Raw genomic sequence first — 23,309 nt, 5'->3', positions numbered from 1 at the left:
GACTCAGTTTCCTCAATTGTAAAATGGGGATGACTGTTGTTGTTGTTCAGTCACTTTTGAGTTATGTCCTACTCTTCCTAAACCCATTTGTGGTTTTCTTGGTGAAGACACTGGAGCCATTTCCTTCTCTGGCTCATTTTACAGATGAGGAAACTGAGGCAAACAGAGTTAAGTGGCTTGCCCAGGGTCACACAGCTAATATGTATCTGGGGGCAGATTTTGATGAATCTTCCTGATTCCAGACCCAGCACTCTATTCACTACACAACTTCCCCAGTAGAGATGGTAATGACACCCAATTTACAGGCTTCTTATGAGGATCAAATGAGATAATACTTGTGTGATGGGGGGAAATGGGGTATGGGTTTGGGTTAGGGGTTGGGGTTCTTAGGAATTCCTCTTTAAAGAATTATACCCTCTTGCACACAAAAGTAGTTAGAATAAGATGGTAGTTTTTTTAGGGGCAAGGGAAGGGAAGGGGGTGGGGGAAATCATGAAAGAAATCCTTGGACTTCTCATGGGGAGATAGGCACAAAGCTCATGGCTTAGAGGTACCAATCTCCTCAAGCAGGAGATTGGCAGGTACTTTTATAGAGGACTGATGGGGGTGGACCATCTGCCTGTGGAAAGTTCCTTTAGTGAGGGAGGACCATCCCCCACTGGCAGTGACTGGAGGAATTTGGGTGAGGGATGGCTACTGATCTCTATTTTGGACACAAAGGACGAAGCCACACCCAAATTTTTCTCTCCAGGGTTAAGGGAGACCAGAATGGAGGGTGGGAGGTCCCAAAGCTAGCTCAGTCCTAACTGGTTTCGCTTATCTCTCTAGGGTATCTGTCCTCTGGTTTAGTTTCTCAAGGAGAAGATTCCTTGATGTGCCCCAGAAAACTTCTGGGGTGCTCTGCACCCCATGACACTTGTAAAGTACTTAGAAAAGAATTTGGTACATGATACCTATTTTCTTCCCTCCCTCCCTCCTTCCTTCCTTTGTTCCTTCCTTTGTTCCTTTGTTCCTTCCTTCCTTCTTTCTTTCCTTCTTGCCACCTCTCCATCCACTGTGAAAACAAGTTTCATTTTGCTATACTGCTATAGGTTATGTGTATTTTTCTCTTTGTTTTTATTGTTGTTACTTAAAGATGAATATTTGGAGGTTTGTTCTTTCCTTCTGAGTTATTTTGAATATTTACCAACATGCCATAGTTTCATCTTGTCACTTTCTTCTTTTGAATTTGGCAAAGGATTGGGACACCCTGACACAGAGAAGGTAAGAATGAAATCTTTCTCATCATCTTTCCTTAGGGATGGATATAGTTGGCAGGTTCCACTGGTACCCCTGAGGTATGATTTTATAGATTCAGAAAGATTCCATGATGCCACATCTTCTTCCCCACTTATTTAATACTTAAAATTCTCATCAGATCTTAGTATGTTTAATTTAAGGCTCAGAGATCTATTAGGTTGAAGTCCCAACACTAAATCCCTCAACTCATTCCTGATAGGGAGATTATTGAAATTCTGAGACTACCTCTAGTTTCAGAACTACTCCTCTGATGCTCTTTGTAATAAAGAATGAAGATGACAAACACATAGCTGTTGATAGACTAACTTCTGCTCTGTGAAAAATTAATTTAAAAAAGGGGAGGGGGCAGCGAGGCAGTGCAGTGGATAAAGCACTGGCCCTGGATTCAGGAGGACCTGAGTTCAAATCCAGCCTCAAACACTTGACACTTACTAGCTGTGTGACCTTGGGCAATTCACTTAACCCTCATTGCCCTGAAAAAAACAAAAAACAAAAACAAAAAAAGGTGGGGTGGAAGTCATAGAAAAATCATTCAAGGGACCCCAATTACTTTGGAGTCTCTCCAGCATGGAAAAAAGGAAATGTATAAAAGCCCAAGGGGAAGAGATGTGTCCATAAATAGGGATCGATAAACTTATTATATTTCCCAGTGACCCCTTGAGCAGGAGGAAGAATTATCCAAGATTAGAAAGTTTGGTCTTAGCAAATTATTTCTCAATGGACCCATGAGGAGGTGAGGAAGTAAGACCCCATTCAGAATGTGAGACTGTCTATTTTGGACTCTTGATAAAATAAGAATGACTTAAGTTGTGTGGTAGCTCTGTACTATAGCAGCTAGACTCTGAAGAACAACATGTCTATGCAGTTAAAAGTACCCTGTTTCTTATAAATTACTCTTTGACACTTAGGACTTTTTCTTTTAATCCTGTGTATATAAAAGTTGTATATAACAGGAATGCATTTAAGCCAGTTCTACTTCATTAACTTCCTATATCAGAAAACAGATGTGAATCCTCAGGAAGAACAGAATGGGAGTGGAGGCTGAGAAGACAAGGGGGAGGTAATGCTCTTTCTTTTTGAACACATCTTGAAAAGACTGATTATAATCTACAGAGAACAGAGACATGATGAGATGGGTACTTAGTCTTTATGTAAAGGGGGGGAAAGGAGTTATCTATTGGCACATGGATATAATGAAATCTCTTTCTTGGAAAGAAATAGCCAATGGATATTTTTGGTACCCTGAAAATTTGTTAGTGGTACATCAAAAACTTCTTGAAATGCCCTCCTAGTTCTATACTTCTATAAAATGGCAGCATCCTTGGTTGGCATAATGCCAGCCCTGCCACTCAAATAGGCCAGGCTTGTCTAATCAAGAGAAATGGAATAAGGAAAATAGAATGGCCTAAAAGTTGTCTCTGAGGACTACTACTATTGGGAATAGTGTTTGTTTCATCCTTTGTTCTTATATCTGTAATTCCAGTACAGGGCCTAGAATATAGTAGGTGATTCATAAAAATTGATTGATTATTGATTAATGGAATACAGATTAGAACCTATCTCTAGGCTAAAACCATAAGAAGGTATAATGGAAAATATATGGGTGTGCCCCGCCTGAGCTATTCAGTTAAACTTTGGCCCATCTTAGATGCCCTTAAATTCTTTAGACACTTGAATTTTTTGAAGCTGCCCCTTAGAACAGCTCAAGCTGGGTCCTCATTTGTGTGAATAATGAATTCCTTGAAGTGGTCACATTATTCTTTGAATTTATCTACATATTTTCATTGAACTAGAACCAATTACTGTATTTTATATAATTACAACTTTGAATTTTGTGAATTTCAATACATGCAACTGATTTAGGAGATTCATTCATTTTTAGTTATCAGAATTTAGCCATAATCATAAATATCAATGTTGGAAGCAACCTCATGGGTTATTCTGTTCATCTGACATCTGACCATGAACCTTCTTTACAACATCTAGCCACAATTTAAGTGAGTGATGGGGAGTTGACTACTTTTTTTTTTTTTTTAGTGAGGCAATTGGGGTTAAGTGACTCGCCCAGGGTCACACAGCTAGTAAGGTCGGATTTGAACTCAGGTACTCCTGAATGCAGGGCCAGTGCTCTATCCACTGCGCCACCTAGCTGCCCCGAGTTGACAACTTCTTGAAATAACCCATTCCTCTTTATTTGGGGGGGGAGGGGGGCTCTAGTTGTTAGCAAGACATGAAAACTACCTCCCTATAATTTTCACCTTAGTTCAGCTCTCAGGAGTAAGGGGAAAAAATCTAATCCTAATAGCAGCCCTGAAAGTGAAGGAAGAGGGGGAAGATTGAAAGGGGATGGGAAGGGAATAAGTATTTTGGTGTTGCTATTGTTTAACCATTTTTAGTAGTATCCAACTCTTCATGATTCCATTTTGGGGTTTTCTTGGCAAAGATATTGGAGGGATTTGCTATTTCCTTTTCTAGCTTATTTTACAGATGAGGAAACTGAGGTAAACTGGGTTAAGTGACTTGCCCAGGGTCACAGAGCTGGATTTGAACTCAGGTCTTCCTGACTCCAGGCATAGCACTTTATCCACTGTACAAGTTAGTTGCCTCTAACAGATATGGAGGAGGTGTATGTGCCTGTGTGTGTGTGTATGTGTATATATAATGAATTAAAAGCTATTTACCTCAAGGTAAAAAAAAAAAGGGCAAGAGAAAACTATCTTTAATGATTTCCTCCTCTCAGATTGCCTTCCATTTGTCATTTATACACAGATCTGGCACAGGCCTAACTATTTACCTGCTGTTTCCTTCAACAGAAAGAAAGTTCCTTGAGGACAGAGATTATTTTTCCCTCTTTGTATCCCCATCACTTTATACAGTGTCTGGGTTTATTGATTAACTGTCAGAATTTAAAATGAAAAGAAATCACATTATATGCTTTAAAGAGAAAAGGTGAGATTTTAGTGCCTGAAGTATGATATGAATACAAGAGGGAAAGCCACCATGAAAGACTGCTATAAAAACCCAACGGCTCACTCCTGTAGAAATGTTCGTGACTAACTCAATGGCTTAAGGGAAAATGAGAAGCCACAAAATAGTTACTGTTCAAGTACAGAGAAAATATTCAGCTTCTGACAAGTTATAACTTCAGCAGGCATGTCCATAGGTGCAGTTACAGGTACATGGCATGGAGACATAATGAACCCTCTGTTCTTGGCAGGTGTTATCAACATGGCATAACTCTTTTGGCCCCTCTAACCATGCAACGATCTCTCCTGTGGTTAAAAAGGCAGGGACCCCAGGCCACTTAGGTCTTATGTAATGAACAACTTACACGCTTGCCAGCATGCAGCAAAGGAAGGGTTAGCTCAGGCTGAAAGGCCAATAGTTCTCCCTTGCCTCCCGCTTGCTCTAATTTCGTTTTGTCCAACTGCCTATATTGTGTGGCTTTGACAGCTTACATAAATAATTTGTTGTTAAAGGGCTGGAGTTGAAACCACATGGTGTTACCCTGCAGGTTCAGAGATGTAACACAAAATTAAGTGTTTACTTTAGGGATAGTTTTACCCACAAGTATGTTCTCCATTCAAACACAGAATAGGCTTTAGAAACCTTAGACCAACAAATACATAGCACGCATGACAGGAACATACACAAACACCTCACTTCAGTTGGAAACTCAAGAGGCTCATTTAAAATATATAATATACGGATGACTTGTCCTGTTACGATGTCCTGATAGGCTGCTAAGAAACCAATAAATGGTCTATTTGTAGAAAGAAGGGAGACAGGGCTTTGCTATGGTCCTTCAGGGCTGAAGAAGGAAAGATAGGTGGATAATTCTATTTTTTTTTACAAACCAAGCTTTTCCTGTTGAAGCACTGAAAAAACAGATATCTTAGCTTGAAGATAAGTCTTCTTAGTGCCATTGGACTCATCTGATGTATTTATATTACCAATTATTTTCTTAGGGTATATAGCTCTGATTCTAGCCTCTGGTTAACTCCCAATGAGCTATATTACCTTGCTCAAGTCACTAACTTCTCCTGGCCTTATTCTCCTCAACTATCAAATGTAGTGGTTGGATTCGATAATCAGTCAGTTAATCAACATGCATTTAAGAAACATCTATTAAGTGACAGGTCTTGTGAGAGGGGATATAAAGACAAAAATGAAGCTAGAAAAAGCTATCTAAATTTCCTTCCACTTCTAATATTCTGGGTATCTGAGCTGAACCCTTGGATGCACATAGATGGCATGCATATAATAATAACTCATATTTATATAAGATGTGCCAAAAGCCTTGGTTCAGTTTTAATCTAGTAAAATTTTTAAAAAATGCACCAAGGGGCAGCTAGATGGCACAGTGGTTAAAGCACCGGCCCTGGATTCAGGAGTACCTGAGTTCAAATCCGGCCTCAGACACTTGAAACTTACTAGCTGTGTGACCGTGGGCAAGTCACTTAACCCCCATTGCCTAAAAAAAAAAAATAATAATAATAATAATAATGCACCAAGACTTTTGAGACATATGGGATAGCTAAGGATTACAAAGCACTTTGAATACATTACCTTATTTGATCCTCATAGCTCCTACGAGGTAGGTCCTATTATTATCCCCATTTTATGGATGAGGAAATAGAGGTTTAGAAAGTGAGATTTAGTGACTTGCCCAGAGCCCTGGAGCTATTAAATACCTAAAGTTTTTGGACAGGATTTGAACCAAAATTTTCTTGATTCCAAATCCTTTGTATCACTGGATGTCATGCTATATAGATTGTTCTCAAATTCTGGTGTAAGGTGAAAAACTAATTTATCATCATCATCATCATGAAAATACCTTTATTAAATATTTATTAGGCCAATTTATCACTCAAACAGTTCTAGTTTATAGAATGGGGAGAAAAGACAATCTCTGCTTCATAGAATCATCAGCCTAGTAGGGATGTCAGAGATTATCTAGTTCATGGCCCTTCATTCTACAAAGAAGAAAACTGAGGCCCATGGAGGATATATAACATGCCCAAGGTTATGCAAGTAGTAAGTATAAGAGAGAGGATTTGAACCCAGATTTTCTCATTGTAAAGTCAGTATTTTTTCCACTCTGGCATCCAAGAAGTTTAACTTATGAAGTTTGTCTTCCTTCTTTTCTCTCAATATATAAAATTGACTCTCTAGAATGCCCTCTATTTCATTGTATGCTAAAGCACTTTGCTAAATTTATTTCACCCAGTCTAGAGTTGGAATACCTCCCTATGAAATGTCTATACTTGAGAATGTCATTTTAAGGACTCTGCTATAGCCAAACATCACAAAGTGAGGTGGACAACTGGCAATGATCTCATTCTTTTATCCCATATAGATAATCAATCCTTAAATTCAAGACAAAAGTCTTCAATCCTCATCTTCTGTTCCCTTTTCTCCTTAGTTTTTCAGGTAATTCAATTCAACAAACATTGATTACATACCTCCTACATGTAAGCATTGTGTTGGGTGCTGAGAATAAAACAAAAATAAAGCAATTCCTGCCCTCAAGAAGCTTATATTCTACTGAGGGAAGAACCAGACAGATCTCCAGGTTAAACCAGGAATTCATAAATTGTCCTGAAGCCCTAATTCAGGACAAAAAACTGTCCTAAGACTTCTGTCAGGGTGTGGGAGGAATCTACTGCCTATTAGAACAAACTTTGAGTCAGGGATGACTTGATTTGGGATTGTAGTTTACCTCAACATGCCTCACCTGTCTATAACCAGCCAGAGCCACAAACTCCACCAACCCCTAGTTATAGACCACCATCCAAGTCACTTAAATCCTTCCCCATACCTCAGCCCTTGATCAAGGATGGACAATCAAATCAACATGATCATTGCTTCTGTGATAACCTGATACCCTATAATTCCACTCAGAACTTCTCTGATTCTGTCATATATAATTAGGCCAAAGTTTACTTCCCAGGCCACTTCCTGTCCCTTACACCTATCCATGTTAACCCCATTCCCTCCTATTTCTCTATCTCATTTTACCCTACGTTTCCATTGTGCATCCTAGAACACCATTCTATTAATAACAAGTTTCCTTTTATATTAGATGAACTCTAATACTGAAAATATATTTATATCAATATAATCTATATCTATATCTTGTATTCAGTTTTCTATGAATAGGTTGTTACTTCTTTCCTCCACCCCCACCCTAGCCCAAGGTAGAATGTAATTTCTTTAAGGATATAAGTTGTTTTGTTTTTAATCTTTAACTCTTCAACATCTTTAGAACATGTTTAATAAAATGCTTATTAAACTGAATTAAAATGACACAAGTACAGGGAAAAAAAAGGAGGGAGGGAAAGAGTAATATAGGTAGATCTAGGCCAGCTTCAAAAGAGATGAAACCTGAGCTTAACCTTGAAGGAAGACAATAATTCTGAGATGAAGAAATTCCAGGCAAACAAAATGACCAGCCAAGTGTATGGCTGTGGAACATGGTATATAGAGTTCAGCAAGTAGCAGTCCAGTGTAGACTAGAGGTCACAAAGGGGAATGGTATGAAATAAAAATGGAAAAGTAGGTGGGGGAAAGGCTGTGGAGAATCTCAAGAGCTGAGCAATGGAGTTTGTACTTCATCCAATAAACAATGGGGAGCCACTAAATGTTGTTGAGCGAAGGAGTGACATAGACTTTTGTTTTAGAAAGATTATTTTGACAGTTATTTGAAGGATAGAGTGAAGAGATGAGAGGTTGAAAGCAGAGATGCTAAGTAGGAGGACATTACAATAGTTTAAGTGAAAAGCAAGAGAAGGAAACTAGGGCTAACTGTTGGATGATATTGATGTGAGATACTCTTTTTTTTAATAGCTCAGAAGTCACAGGTTAAGGATCCTTGGTATAAATGGTTCTGTCAAAGAGTTTGAGAGTAAAAAGGAGGATATTAGCTTGCATGGATAGATCATATGAGGGCTTTTTAAAGCACAGGGAAGGGGGCGGCTAGGTGGTGCAGTGGATAAAGCACCGACCCTGGATTCAGGAGGACCTGAGTTCAAATCCGGCCTCAGACACTTAACACTTACTAGCTGTGTGACCCTGGGCAAGTCACTTAACCCCCATTGCCCCGAGCAAAAAAAAAAAAAAGCACAGGGAAGAGCTATGCAGATTTGTAGGTAATGGGGAAAGAGGACTTGGCAGAGAGGAAATGATAGAGAACAGTAAGGGAATAGGACTGAGGGCACAGGCAAAAAGCTTTGGGAAAGAAAAGGGCTGTCTCTTCCTCAGAGACAAAAGTAAAGATAGAGGGGATGGATGAGTGATGCTATAAAGAGGTTTTGAGGTGTGGGAGTGTGGGATGGCAAAAAACCGAAGGTTTTAAGACCTACATTAATTGCATGATAATTGCAGTCATTTGTTGACTCATCACCCATCTCCTGCCCTCTTGTCACTTGCATTCCTCAAAGCCCTCATCATCATCTACTCTCTCTACCTGCATTCTCTTGGTAGTGACATCAGCTCCCATTAATTCAAGTATCATTTCAACAGAAGTGATACCCAAATCAATATATCTAGTTTTAATCATCAATGCACTGGGCAGCTAGGTGGCACAGTGGATAAAGCACCGGCCCGGGATTCAGGAGGACCTGAGTTCAAATGTGACCTCAGACACTTGACACTTAACTAGCTGTGTGACCCTGGGCAAGTCACTTAACCCTCATTGCCCCAGGGGAAAAAATCATCAATGCATTGACTCTGAAAAGCAACCACTATTTGTCCTCAAGTTTATAAAGCTTATAGGATTATTCATTTGTTATATCTAAACTACAATAAATTCTTGATTACCCCAGAAAATGAAGAAGGAAGAGCATAAAAGTAAAGCTAACTAATCCTCCTCCCACCCTTCTCCACAGGCTGCATGCAATGCTTTTTATCCTTCTATTTGATAGTCTAGATATTCATGTCCATCCAAATAATTAATTCACATTATAAAGACTCAATTGATAAGAATTTGCAAAGGTATTTGTCCTATATTATCTGCTAATTTCTTCATCCTATGGATTAGTTATGATGGAAATAAACCCATCACTATTCATAGGGCATTTTGAAATTTATAAATTCAGATCCTCTTGGCTAGATATTATTGTAATTTAAAAATTTTACCAACAACATCATTTCTATATTAAAATTCCCAGTAGACTTTATTCTATTATACCTCTCCCTTCATAACTGCTCTTGTGGATGACTACAGAGAAAAATACTATTTCACATAACACTCTAGCTTATACGTGCCACACAAGACACCCTATTGGCAAGTCTTTTTATTATAAACATTTTGTACTAGAAAGTGGGGAATTTGTTCTTTTAATATTGTACTGTTATTCTAAAGTGATACTAATGGATTTTTATATGCAGCTGAGTAGGTGAAATTATAAGAAAATATTTTCTTTTAAAGCACTAAATACATTTAGTAAAGTAACTATAGCAAATACTTGCTAACTGCATGACTCTGGGCAAGTCACTTAACCCTATTTGCCTCAGTTTCCTCATCTGTAAAATGATCTCAAAAACCAAATGTCAAGCCACTCCAGTATCTTTGCCAAGAAAAACCCAAATGATGTCACAAAGATCTGGATGTGACTGAAAGTACTGAACAAAAACAACAAAAGAAATAAAGAAAAAGAGGTGACAGCTATTTATTTGCTCTGGATGAACTGTAGTCCTGGCTAGGAGACTAGATGACCTCTTTGCATAATCCTATGACAGATTTTGCACTTGTCATTTTTACTCCCTCCCTAATCATTTTTATTTGTAACATAAAAAATATTTTCATTCTATCAGGAGAAAACAAACAAACAAACAAAAAAGATGAGGTACCTACCTCATGGGGTAAATATGTATAGCATTTTATAAAACTTTTATATGGTCTGTGAGAGTTATTTTGGCCAAAAAATTCATTACCCTGTTGGCAAACTGGTGATAAGCCTCTCTGAAATTAGGTAGGCTGGGCCTCAGCTGAAATGCATGTAAGCCATTGGGGGATCTATACTACAAGGTGTTTCAGCTTGCTAGGACCTGCAAGTGTTCAAGTGATGCTAATGCAATATTTGAGAACCTTGGCTACCTCTATAGTTCGGCAATACATGACTGAAGACTTTGGTGGTATTAGACATAAAGCAAATAAAACTTCAAATCCAAATATAAGAAGCTTATAAAAAGATCCATAAAAATTAAATGTATAAATCCAAGCTAATGAGAATCAGTTTACCATGCTATTTTTATGCCAGACTTGGCTGGAATTAAAAGATTGCATTTATGGTAGATTAGTCTGAGCTGATAAACAGCTCTTGCAGAAGCATTTGATAAATGAAAATGTCCTCACAATCATAAGGCATAAAAATAAACCTCAGTCAGAGGGATATAAGCTGACATTTCTACTGCTAATTCATGGTCTTTTTGATCTGAAAAGCATTCATACAGGTGTCAGGAACTAAAGTTTCAAAGTAAAAGAAAGTAATACTGAAAAGAAAAAAATATCAATTTCAGTCATGAAGGCCAGGAAGGAAAATAAAATAAAATTGCCATCTCTGTAATTGTCATATTCAAAGGTCATGGGACTGTCTCTAAACACTTCCTTATTATTATGAAATTAATTTCCCTAAGCATGTATTTTCTTTTCATTTTAATTGTTTAGTTATTTTTAATAATGCCTGACTCTTCATGATCCCATTTGAGATTTTCTTGGCAGAGATGCTGGAGTGGTTTGCCATTTCCTTCTCCAGCTCATTTTATGGATAAGGAAACTGAGGCAAACAGGGTTAAGTGATTTGCCTAGGGTCACATAGTAAATGTCTGAGGCTGGATTTGAACTCAGGTCTCCATGACTCCAGGCCTGGCATTCTATCTACTGTGCCATCTAGCTGTCCTCCATTTATTTAAAACCAAGTCATCTGGCCACCACAGAAGAGAAACTCAGCAATGGATATAATTAATTCTGGCAACTTTTCTCCCTGTTTCGAGACTTTGGGCAATTCACTAAGCCTGTTTCCTCATCTATAAAATAAGATTAGATTAAATGGTCTTTGGGATCCCTTCAATTTGTTAAATTCTTGGATTTTATACTTTTCCTCTCCTAAAAATTCTATTTTGGTTTGGTTCATGAGTATCTTTGCTGTGTTCTTATATGTTACTCACATAAAAGACAATGCTGATGTCTAGAAAACCAGTGTCAGAGGCAGGATTTGAACCCAGGTCCTCTGATCCCAGAGCCAAAGCCCTTTCCACTTTATCATGCTCCTCAGACTACAAAAGAGATAACTGGATATGATATATATGAGAATACAAAGAAATAGCAATCCTTTGAAGGGAAATAGGGATTCCAAGAGGCAGAGGTGAAGAATGAGTGTTCTATCTCCTGATGGAATCTCATGTGTAAGGAGTAACAAAAAGACAAATTGGACTGGAATATTGGGTGCAAGAAGGGAAATTCTGTGAGTGAACTCTGGAAATGTAGTTTGCAGACAAGCCATAAATGGCTTTAAATTTCAAACAGAAGAGTTTGTATTTGTTCCTAGCTATATAGGGAACAGGAGAGTGACACAGACAGATCTATGGGAACACTAGATTGGAAAGGATGGGAACTTGGGGCAGGGAAATCAATGAATCTATTTTAATTCAAGCAAGGGAAGTGATATCCTTAAGGATGGTGACAAGGAGTGTACAGATAGGGGACATATTATAAAAGCCAGAATAGACAAAATTTGGGAATTGATTGGATATGTGGAGCGAGGCAGATTGAGGAGTCATGACATATTTTTTACAACAGCCCTGTGAAGGAGGCAGCTAGGTGGCGCAGTGGACAAAGCACTGGCCCTGGATTCTGGAGGAGCTGAGTTCAAATCTGACCTAAGACACTTGATACTTACCAGCTGTGTGACCCTGGGAAAGTCACTTAACTCCCATTGCCCCGCAAATAATAATAATAATAATAACAACAACAACAACAACAACAAAACAAACAGGCCCATGAACAAAGAATTTCTATTCCCATTTTATGTATGAGAAAACTGCATTTCGGAGAGAATGAGTAAACTATCCCTGGGCTATATATCAAATAAATGTTAGAGTCTGGATGTGAACTTTAGTCTTATATCAAGTACATTTCCTGCCTAAATTCTTTGTATTATGACAGCTTAAGGGAAGGAAAGCAGATTCACTCCACCATACACTCCTAAATTTGCACGATTTTAGTCAATCAATATTTATTAAGCAACTATTGTGTGCCACCTACCATGGGAACATAGAGAAGCAAAACAAAACAAAAACAAAAACACAAAACCAAAAAAAAAAAAAAACAGTTTTAGTTTTCTAGGAGCTTACAATCTAATGAAATTAGATTAATTTAATTCTGTAAACTTAAAATTTTAAGACAATAATTCCAAGTTGTCTTTTTTGAGAGGTAACTGGTCTTTTATATAAATGTGAATAGTACACACAGTATTTGATTCATATTCTCTCCCTTAAGGGACACATGCACAATTACAATGGTAAACTAGAGGTAAAATCTGATTAGCACAGAAAAGGTGAGACCCTACAGACCCAGGGGGTCTGCCTACAGTTTGGAAGTTTCTTAAGCAACTTGTTATTTGCACATCCAGGCATTACCACCAGCAGCCAAAAATTGTGGACACAGCACTCAGCTGACAATTTGATTAATGAGACATGAAGCTCTGGCTGAAACTAAATAAGGAATAGTCTGTAGTTAGAAATCTCGACTCTCCTCAGCATTCCATGTAATGAAACCAAGGCCTTAAGAGTCTCATAAGTCTGTTCTTTTACAAAGTTGCTTGTTTTGTTCTATTCAGATTTTCAACTGAGTCAAGGTTCATCCCCCACACATGCACACACACAATGTATATATTTCCCAGGCTGCAATATTTTACCTTCGTCCCCCATCCTCAGTCTATTTGGGCTGTTTTTATACTTTCTAATGAAGGTGATCAAGAAGACTAATATGGCCTGGGTGGGCTAACTTCAACCTCAAACTTGAAAACACTGTCAGATTTTAAAGAAATTTCTGTTTCTTTGTCTCAGTAACCCATCCCTGTGTCAATACTGAATCTTTTAAAAAAATGTTGTTTTGAATACCAGGTGGATTTATAAAGTAGAAAGCGAATACTCTGGGTTTCATGTTTTACAGCTCCATGGAATTTGAAAACTAAATATCTTCTTGGCCATTACCAAAAATCCATGGCCTCAAAGTCATGCAAAACAGTTCAAAGACTATGATCTCTCCTTAAATTCTCACCGGTTTATCCAACAGTGGACTGATATACAGGAGTGTGCTGCAGCCAGCTTGAACTAACTGGTGAGAGCTGATTATTAAAATTCCACGGTGAGTGTTTTTGTCTCACAAATAGGCATGCTATAAATTGGGGCTTGATTTAAGGTTGTTGATGGGGTTTTTTTGATTGCCTAGAATTTAAAAAGTGATGGAGGAAATGTGAATAATGTAAATTAAGCTTAAATGTGGTTGTAGGTACTTCCTCCCCTCCCAAGAGATGTTTGATAAATATTTACTAGCACATTACAGTCTGACAGGACAGCTTGGTGGTATAGTAGATAGAGTGCTGGGTCTGGAATCAGGAAGAACTGAGTTTAAGTATGACCTCAGACTGTATGATCCTGGGTGAGTCACTTAACGCTGTTTGCCTTAGTTTCATCATCTATAAAAGGAGTTAGTGAAGGATATGGCAAACTATACCAGTATCTTTGCCAAAAACAACTCATAGGGGTCATGAAGAGTCAGACATGATGGAAAAAAACTAAACAAACTACACCAATGGCTCTTTTTCATAGATATCTTTTTCGAAGATATGTGGAAAAGGCTTGCTCCATTTGGACTTAGTAGAGCTATAAGCAATATGGTAGAAGCTGCAGTGACAGATTTCAGCTGGATATGAATAAGAAAGGACTTCCTTTAATCAATTAGCAGCGCCCCAAAGCAAAATGGCTACTTCAGGAGGTAGGGAATTCCTTCTCACAGGTCTTCTGACTTAGGTTAGATATGCGGTTGTCAGGCATGTTACAAAAGAGATTTCCATTTAGGTATGGATTGAACTAGATTTCCTGAGATTGCTTCTAAATCAGAATCTAATTCTATGAATTTCCATCAGTCCTTCCCACATTTCCTAGGGATATATTTAGCAGGAAACTTCCAGAAGCATGAAACTGAATGCCATATGGTACGGCATTTTTTCCCTTTATCCTTTCTAAAAGACCATCTTGGGAAAAAGAGCCAGCAGGGAATGGGATCTGAGCAAGGAAATAGTATAGTGCCTAATTGGAGGGAAACAAAACTCTAATTACTAGAGCCCACAAGCAAACAAGTTAGAGTTGAGTCTGATAATGAGGGCAGCTACCTCAGACTTGACTATCTTTCTCCTATTTTCCTATCAAATCTTAACATTTGCAGTTAGCTTTGAGGAAAGGTATACAGGAAAGATGCTTTTTTTGTGAAAAGGAAGTTCAAGGAAGGCTCCATGCCAAGGTTTTGCTCAAGAGACTAGAATATAAAGATAATCCATTGTTGGGGGATGGGTTTTTTGTTGTTGTTTTTTTGAGAAATTGGTTTCATTGGCTTAGGTATTATAATTAGAGCATGTAGGAAGTCATACACTTAGTTGTCTAAGGCAAAGGGAGTTATTGTGTAGAAAAAGGCCTTAACATTACCCTCACCTCCCTACCCCGCACCCAATAGAATGTAATCTCCTTGTGGGCAGGATCTGTTTTTCATTTTCCTCTGTATTCATAGTACTTGCACATATTTGTTCCTTAATAAACCCTTGCTCAATACATTCAAATTGAATTATAGTGAAAAAGAAGGAAAAAACATATATGATAATCTTTTTAAAAATTCAGATTGTTCTAAAAGCAGAAGGCATTTAAAATTCATTATTATAATTACTGTTATTTCTCCCATGTGGTACTATATCATAGTTTCTCAATGGGGAAGTATGTGAGCTTTGGCAGATTCCACCCTGCTAGAAGGACTACAAGTATACCTCTGTTGATGGACTTTATATAAGAAAGGCTTATCACCAGGAGATAATGACTTTTTTTTTTTTGAGGTACAGCAAAGGACTAAAATGTATAGAGAACATAGAATACTGGGCCTGGAATCACAAATATGGTCTTGGCTATTTGTTAACTGTGTGGTCCTAGGCAAGACACTTCTGTCTGCCTTTGTTTTTACAACCATAAAATGAAGATGATAACAGCACCTACCACCCAGGGTTGTATAGATAAAATGAAATAATATTTATAAAGCACTTAACACAATACCTTGTACAAAGTAGGTGTCTAATAAATGCTTGCTTTCTTCCTTCAATCTTTCTTACTAAAACAAAACAAAACAAAACAAAAAGGGGCAGCTAGGTGGCGCAGTGGATAGAGCACCGGCCCTGGAGTCAGGAGTACCTGAGTTCAAATCCGGCCTCAGACACTTAACACTTACTAGCTGTGTGACCCTGGGCAAGTCACTTAACCCCAGTTGCCTCACTTAAAAAAAAACCAAACAAACAAAAAATCTTTCTTACTAACACATAGTGTGCTTATTACTTTTGTCATTAGAGGGAGTATTCACAAAGATGAAATCATAAAACTCAGAAGTATAACTGAATGGATTCAAGGTCTCCTTGATATAAGTACCTCCTCCAATGGTACAGATGACAACACAGACAGACCTATTCATTGTCTGTAACTCCTATCTATATTTAACTTCCCATCAATCTTCCATGGAGGAGCTGCCCAATGCACTGAAGGCCTTCTAGCTATTTTCACATTTCATGGCTACCTATATAGAACCTAGGACTATTTTTCCTTGTTCTTGATACACCCAAAGCAAATCACTTAACTTAAACAACTGTTTTGGAGTATAAATTACAGTAAAGGGGCTACCCTGCATTGGTAAAGGAAGCTTCCTAGACTAGAAGTTCTATATACCATTGAAAGCACAGGTCCAGCATCTATCAGTCCTGCTCTTTACTAAGGAGAATAGACAATTAATGGTATATGATTAATTAAACTTTCTCTTTCTCAGTCTTCCTTTTCTCATTTTGAATACTCACAGAAGAATAAGATGTTTAATGGATTATTTACAGTGTTTCCCAGAACACACTCCCTGCTGCCTTCAGCTGTCAGAAAAGGCCATTGGTAATGTTATATGTGTTATACATGCAGATTTACTGATGTGCTGCTCCCAATTTTTACATAGTTGCTTTGGACGCATTAATTTTTACTTTCAGTTTGTTGTTTTCAGCATCAATGAGCTGTTATCCCCTTCCTCAGGAGAATTGCTTTAAAGTCCAAAATAACCAAATTTAAAATGTCCTGATTTATAGCTATAAAAAAAGAAGTCATGGAAATTACATACATGTAGACATTTATAATTATATGTAACAATAAATTATTTATTATATTAACAACAAATAATATTAAGAATCATTAATATAATCAATAATTTATGTATGTCTAATACATATATGTGCCCATATATGCATGTTCACACATATCTATACATACATGTGTATATTCATGCATGTGTGTGTGTGTATTACAGTAAAGAGAGATTTAAGGGACGTGGTATGGTTTTTTGGGAAAGGTCAGAACTGAAGTCAAGTCAACCAGCATTTATGAAGCACTTGGTACTATTTACCAAGGTGTTATGTGCTTTGCTAAGTCTTTGGATACAAAGGCAAAAACATGGTCCTTTACTCCAAAGGAGCTCTTATGCTAATGAAGGAGACAATATGTAAGCAACTATATATGTGTGTGTGTGTGTGTGTGTGTATGTATACACACAGACAAGATATAAATTATAAATGGGAAGTTATCACAGATGGAAGGCACTGGGGGCAGGGGGTCTTGCAGAAGGTGAGATTCAAGCTAATTGATGAAGCTAGAACAAGACTGAACAATCAATTGAATATATGAGATGACAGAAATTGATGATGCAACAGAAGCTATGAGTTGGGAAGACTGAGAGGTTACTTTTACGTTCAACATCACAGAGCAGTTAGGGAGAAGGAAAGGTACCTGTATAAAACAAGTTTTGTTTTGGACATGCTGTTTGACATGTGCATTGGACATATATGAATTAAGAGCTCGAAAGGACCTCAGAGATTATGTAGTCCAGTTCTCTTATTTTAAGGATGAGGAAACTAAGCCCAGTGACTTGCCCAGGTTTACACAGTTAGTGTCATTTGTATTCAAACACTGGTCTTTTGACTTAAAATCCGGCCTTCTTTCCACCGTACCACATGGTTGTTGTTCATTTGTTTCAGTTGTGTCCAACTCTTTGTGACCCCATTTGGGGTGTTCTGGATAAAGACATTAGAGTGGTTTTCTCTATGTTTCTCCAATTCCCTTTACAAATGAGGAAACTGAAGTAAATGGGGTAAAGTGACTCGCTCAGGATCACAGTTAGTAAGTATCTGAGGCCTGATTTGAAGTCATAAGATGAGTTTTCCCAAATTTCAAACTCAGGACTCTATCCACCATACCACCTAGCTGCACCCATGCCACATAAGAGGACAATGAATCCTAAACCCAAAAGACACATTCTGGTTATCCTAATTAAATATGATTTTATCTGGGAGCAGTTAGGTGGCCCAGTGGATGAAGCACTGGCCCTAGATTCAGGAGGACCTGAGTTCAAATCCGGCCTTAGATACTTGACACTTACTAGCTGTGTGATCCTGGGCAAGTCACTTAACCCTCACTGCCCTGCCAAAGGGAAAAAAAGTGATATTATCTATATGAGGTAGTCATTGCATTTCCCAAAGACTTACCCTTACTGGAATGTAGTTGATCATGAAAAAAAAATAGATAATTTGTATATTAGTCAACTGATTTTACCCAAAGAAAGGACATTCAGAATTAATAGTGGGGGAAAAACAAAAACAAAAAATCCTATGTTGGCCAAGAAATGCTACTATGCAAAATTATCCAAGATAAAATAGAATATGTGCTCTAGAGAGAGTCTGATATTTAAAACTTACTAACCTATCTATTAACAGGCTGCCTAATTGCTTTTAGAAAATAAGAAGTTCAGGAGGCAGCTAGGTGGTGCAGTGGATAAAGCACCAGCCCTGGATTCAGGAGGACCTGAGTTCAAGTCTGGTCTCAGACATGACATTACTAGCTGCGTGACCCTGGGCAAGTCACTTAACACTCATTGCCCCACCAAAAACAAAAAGAAGTTCTCTTCTATTTTGGGATTCCTAAACCTCAATGTGATCCTAAGGGCATAACTTGCACCACATCAGTTCTGCTAAAAGTTTGCTTTACTAATCTATTTCAATGGGATAGTTAATAATTTTAACACTTGAAAAATATGGTGCCTATTGCATACCTATTTTTCACCAAAGTGATTAGTGGACAAGTCCTTCTATTGCTCAGTTTTGCATAGTTAAATCAGATTCTGAAAATGGTTTCACCCTGGCTATATGCCTAATATAATCTATAAAGAAAAGACAAGCACTAATGAGAATTGTACTCATTAAATATTTTTTAGAATAAAATTATAGAGTTGGAAGGGATCTTACTGATCTAATCCAAACCCAGGGAAGGAAACCAAAGCTGAGAGTTTAAGTGATTAATGTCACATTTGTCCATTCTAATATATAAAACACCTACTGCTTTGAATTCAAAGCACCTGCTTTCTAAAGCATAACACTAACTATCCATCAATCTAAAGTAGAATATATTTCCTATTAGACTTTTTTCCATCCAAAATTTATTTCTCCATGAAGCTATTTTTAAACTGGAAGGAAATAAATTTAAAAGGAGCACAAATTGTCAAATGTATTTTTACATTTAGCCCCTGTGAACCTTTCAGAGGACAGGATCTAAATAAGTCTAGACCAAAAAAGAATAATTAAACCAATAAAAATTTGATTTGGTAATTAGATGTGTGCTTTAGAGCAAACTAGCTCCGGGCAGATGAGTTTGAGACTATAGTTTCTGCCAAAAATGAAGAGCTGTTTTAAAGCATTGATGAAAGTGAAGACTTATAAAATGGAAATGTTGACAGACGTGGCCTAGTATAGTTCTACTACACATATATGAACACTGGAAACATTATCCCAATAAAATGGAATCCTGCTTACCCCTCTGTTTTAATTGGTGGTGGGGTGGGGAGGTTTTTGTTTCCTCTGATACAGACATTCACAGACATCAATAAAACAATTTCATTCTCAGTCTTGTGTGGAAATTGTACTGATGTTAGATTCTAAGATGTTCATCTCCCAGGCTAGATCTGAAGCTTTGTGAAGCTAGAGGCCCTGCTTTATATTTTCCCCAAGTAAAACTTCACAATATTGCTGGACACATCATAGGCACTGCACAAATATTTCTTGATTGACTGCCTGGCTGTTCTTTAATTGAATAATGATTTGAATCTTTGGAGGCTCAGAGGGAGTAGCTCCTTTGGTTAAACTAATATAGAGCTTGTGAAGCCATTATTGACCATTTTTTTTTACCATGCTGCATTTTTATTAGGCTTAGCTTATTTACCCTTTAAATGACGGTCTGCACTAATTCAACTGCATCACTTAAAAGTACTTGAAGGAGTGGTTGGTCTATGCTGCTAAACTGGGGTTGGGTTTTTTGTTGTTTTTTTTTTTTTCCCTAGCATCTGAAAATTGGCATCTAAATGGAATGGATCCCTTGAGCCAAATATAATATAATATACTTTATTAAACCACAATAAACTCATGTTGAAATAATGCTCAGGCTCTGACTGAAAGCCACACACATTTAAAAAAGCAAGAAAAATCAGAATTTAAGCTAACAGCTCTTAAACTACTCTGCTATGCCTAAGAATTAAGGCAAATATTATAGGCAGCAGATTCAAAGAGGATCCATTACTGTGATATTCTGCATGCTTTTAGCACCACGTAGTAGCTCACTGATAAATCTCCAGTGTAATTATGGCTCTCAAATATCTGCCAATTTACAATCTAGCAGCTTAATTCATGGACAATAATTTACATCAACCAAAAGAAGAAACCAAAGGATCTCTTTTTATTAGTGTGATGGGAGATTGGCCAATGAGGGACTTTCAAGAATGTGCAAATTTACCCTTCCTGGTGAGTTATACAGAACATGGGGATACTCTCTGCTTACTACTAATCCAACGTGAAAAACTTTGGAAAGCCAATTTGTGGCTATGAGTGATTGCAGGGCCATGAGGTGAGGCTAAAAAGTCTTCCAGTTGACAGAAGAGTCAAAGGATTGATGACTCAGTAGAAGCTGACCTGGAATTAAGCACGCTTACAAAAAGTTTGAGAGGACAAGGGTTTCATTGAATTGAGAGATGGAAGAGGCCTTCTTATACCATCAGGTATACATCTGTAAACCCACAGTTACTCCATTTCTTTTGTCTCTTGTGCTTATTTTTTCTGATAATAAATGAATGAGTAATCAGAGAAAGGACTTTGTAATCTTTCAAAGATTGGAGTGGTCATCAGAGGTTGCACAATCAAAGATCACAGCAGTAGCAGCTAGAGTCCAATAATCACCTAGCCCATCAACAAAGACAACAGACAACAAATCCTCCAAGGAGACAGCCCAGCTAAAGAAGAGAATGACTTTGTTGTTCATTGATGATGTCTTTCAGAAGGAAACTTGGTGAGGATTCCATTATGGCAGACAAGAATTTCTGAGACAGGAAATATCCCTTGGCCTAATATGTATGTCCCTACATGTTTGTTTCAGTACATTTATGCTTAAATTTTGAGTCAACTCTGCCCAAGGAACTGGTGTATGTGGAGAGAGGAGAATGTTCTCCCTGCACGGTGGTGGCAAGAATGTTTTGTACCAACGTTTTTAAGTCTGAACCTACTCTCTTCAAGGGCTGATCATGTCCACGTGAAGACTATTCCACCTATTTTTTGTTGTTGTTGTTGTTGTTGGGGCAGTGGAGATGCAGTGTTTTTGTACTTCTGTCATTGTTATACTTTTACCAGTAAATATTCTTTGTAAAAGCTAATTAATACAAACTTCTTAGTCAATCAAAGAAGGTGAAATTGAGAAGTTGATTCATTCCAAGAATGGGGGGCAGCCTGTTCAAAGGTTTGAAAATGGGTATAAGAAAGCCTGTGTGGAAGGACTACATTAAATGTTGTTGTTGTTGTTCAGCCATTTCAGTGGTATCCAACTTTTCATGACCCCGTTTTGAGGTTTTCTTGGCAAAGATACTGGAATAGTTTGCCATTTTCTTCTCCAGCTCATTTTACAGATGAAGAACTGAGGCAAACAGGGTTAGATAATTTGCCCAGGGTTACACAGCTAATAAGTATCTGAGGCCAGATTTGAATTCAGGAAGAGAGTTTTCCTGACTCCAGGCCCAGCACTCTAGCCACTGCTCCACCCAGGTACCCTAGGGACCTACATATGTTATCCCATTTGATTCTTACGACAACCCTGTGAACTAGGAATTATTATTCTTCACAGCTCACAGATGAGGAAGCTGAAGCTGGGAGCCATTGAGTTACTTGCCTAGTGTCACAAAAGTAAGTCTGATGAAGTATTTGCATGTAGGTCTTCTTGACTCTAAGTCCAGATGTTTATTCATTTCACTACTTATACTTTGAAGTGGGGTATAAAAAGACTGGAAAGATAGACTGAAACCAAGTCTTGCAGGTTGTTAAATGCCAAAGGAGTTTGGTGTCTGATCATGGCAATAATAGTGAATCACTAGAATCTATTGAGCACTTGAGTGACATGTCAGACCTCTGATTTAAAACTAACATGTTGGCATCTATGTGTAGGACAGATTGGAGAGGAAAGACAATGGAGTCAGAAAGTCCAAATGGCCCAGCATTTGAACAGTTCTGGTAGCTGTGTGAATAGAGAGAATGGGATAGATGTAATATGGGGCAAATGATTTGGTAGATGTACTAAGGGAGAGTGAAGAGCTAAAGATTATTCTAAGGTTGTATTCTTGTGTGACAGGAAAGACAGCGGCAGCTTTGACAGAATGAAAGTATAGGTGGAAAAGAGCCTAAAATAGAGCCTACACAACAAAGAAGGATAATTTAGTAGATGTATCAGCAAAGGAGACAGAAGGAATGGCTTTATGTATCTTAAAGAGTAAATATTTGGAATGGATGGAAGGATGGATGAATGAATGAACAAGCAAATGAATGAATGAACGAATGAATGATAAAGTAAAATGCCAAGTACACCAAGAGTGTGATCAAAACATATCCAAACCAAACTTTGAAAGCACAACTAAATGACACATAAAAACCACAGTGGTTAGAAGGGAAGAACTGGAGGTAATTATACATGGAAAACATTAGGGAGGGGATTTATAATCCTATCCCTCTGGGTTTCAAACCTCAAAGAATTCCATTCATATAAGTTCCCCAAATTTCAAGTACTTAATTGAAACTACTAAGGATATCATCAAAATGTATATTTTCAGGAGAATTAGTGTTTTCACTTGATACAACATTGGTTCTCTGGAATCATCATTGGTCATAAAAGGCTTAAAGGACTAATCTATGATGGGGGGGAAAGCGATAAAATCCTTTGAATGAATTTCTGGATCTCTAAAAAAACCAAACAGATTTTTATACAATTAACTTCTCATTAAAGAGAAAATAAGTCAGTCTTAATTTGGGAATTTGGTTTGGACCCACCATAGATGAACTTGTTCCCTAAGAGTGTTCTGACAATTGTTAGTCTCTTTAAAGGCAGCTTCTGGAAGAGAGATGACCTGGAACTAAGGGAAAAATTGGAATCATTGGTCTGAAACCAAATTTAGCTATTGAAGAGGCCAATTAAATGACCACTTACCACCCTGTGATTTGATTTGATGATCCTCTTATCTGAAACCTAGTTATTCTGTCCTAAACTATAAAGTTGAATTCACTTGGAATAATTTTAACACTGCTACTTGGAGAGAGTTAGATACTTCATAAATCTGTGATTTTTCACAATTGTAGGTGCCCTTTCCACTAACA

At 37.7% G+C, this 23,309-nt stretch overlaps 1 protein-coding gene across 2 annotated transcripts in view; it reads right to left on the bottom strand.

Moving 5' to 3' along the window:
* Positions 1 to 23,309, bottom strand: part of SMOC2 (SPARC related modular calcium binding 2) — a 260,482-nt gene that overhangs the window by 13,478 nt on the left and 223,695 nt on the right. The window lies entirely within an intron of this gene.

Source organism: Dromiciops gliroides, chromosome 4 (assembly GCF_019393635.1).
Source record: "Dromiciops gliroides isolate mDroGli1 chromosome 4, mDroGli1.pri, whole genome shotgun sequence".
Taxonomy (NCBI): domain Eukaryota; kingdom Metazoa; phylum Chordata; class Mammalia; order Microbiotheria; family Microbiotheriidae; genus Dromiciops; species Dromiciops gliroides.
This window is presented reverse-complemented; position numbering and strand designations above follow the sequence as displayed.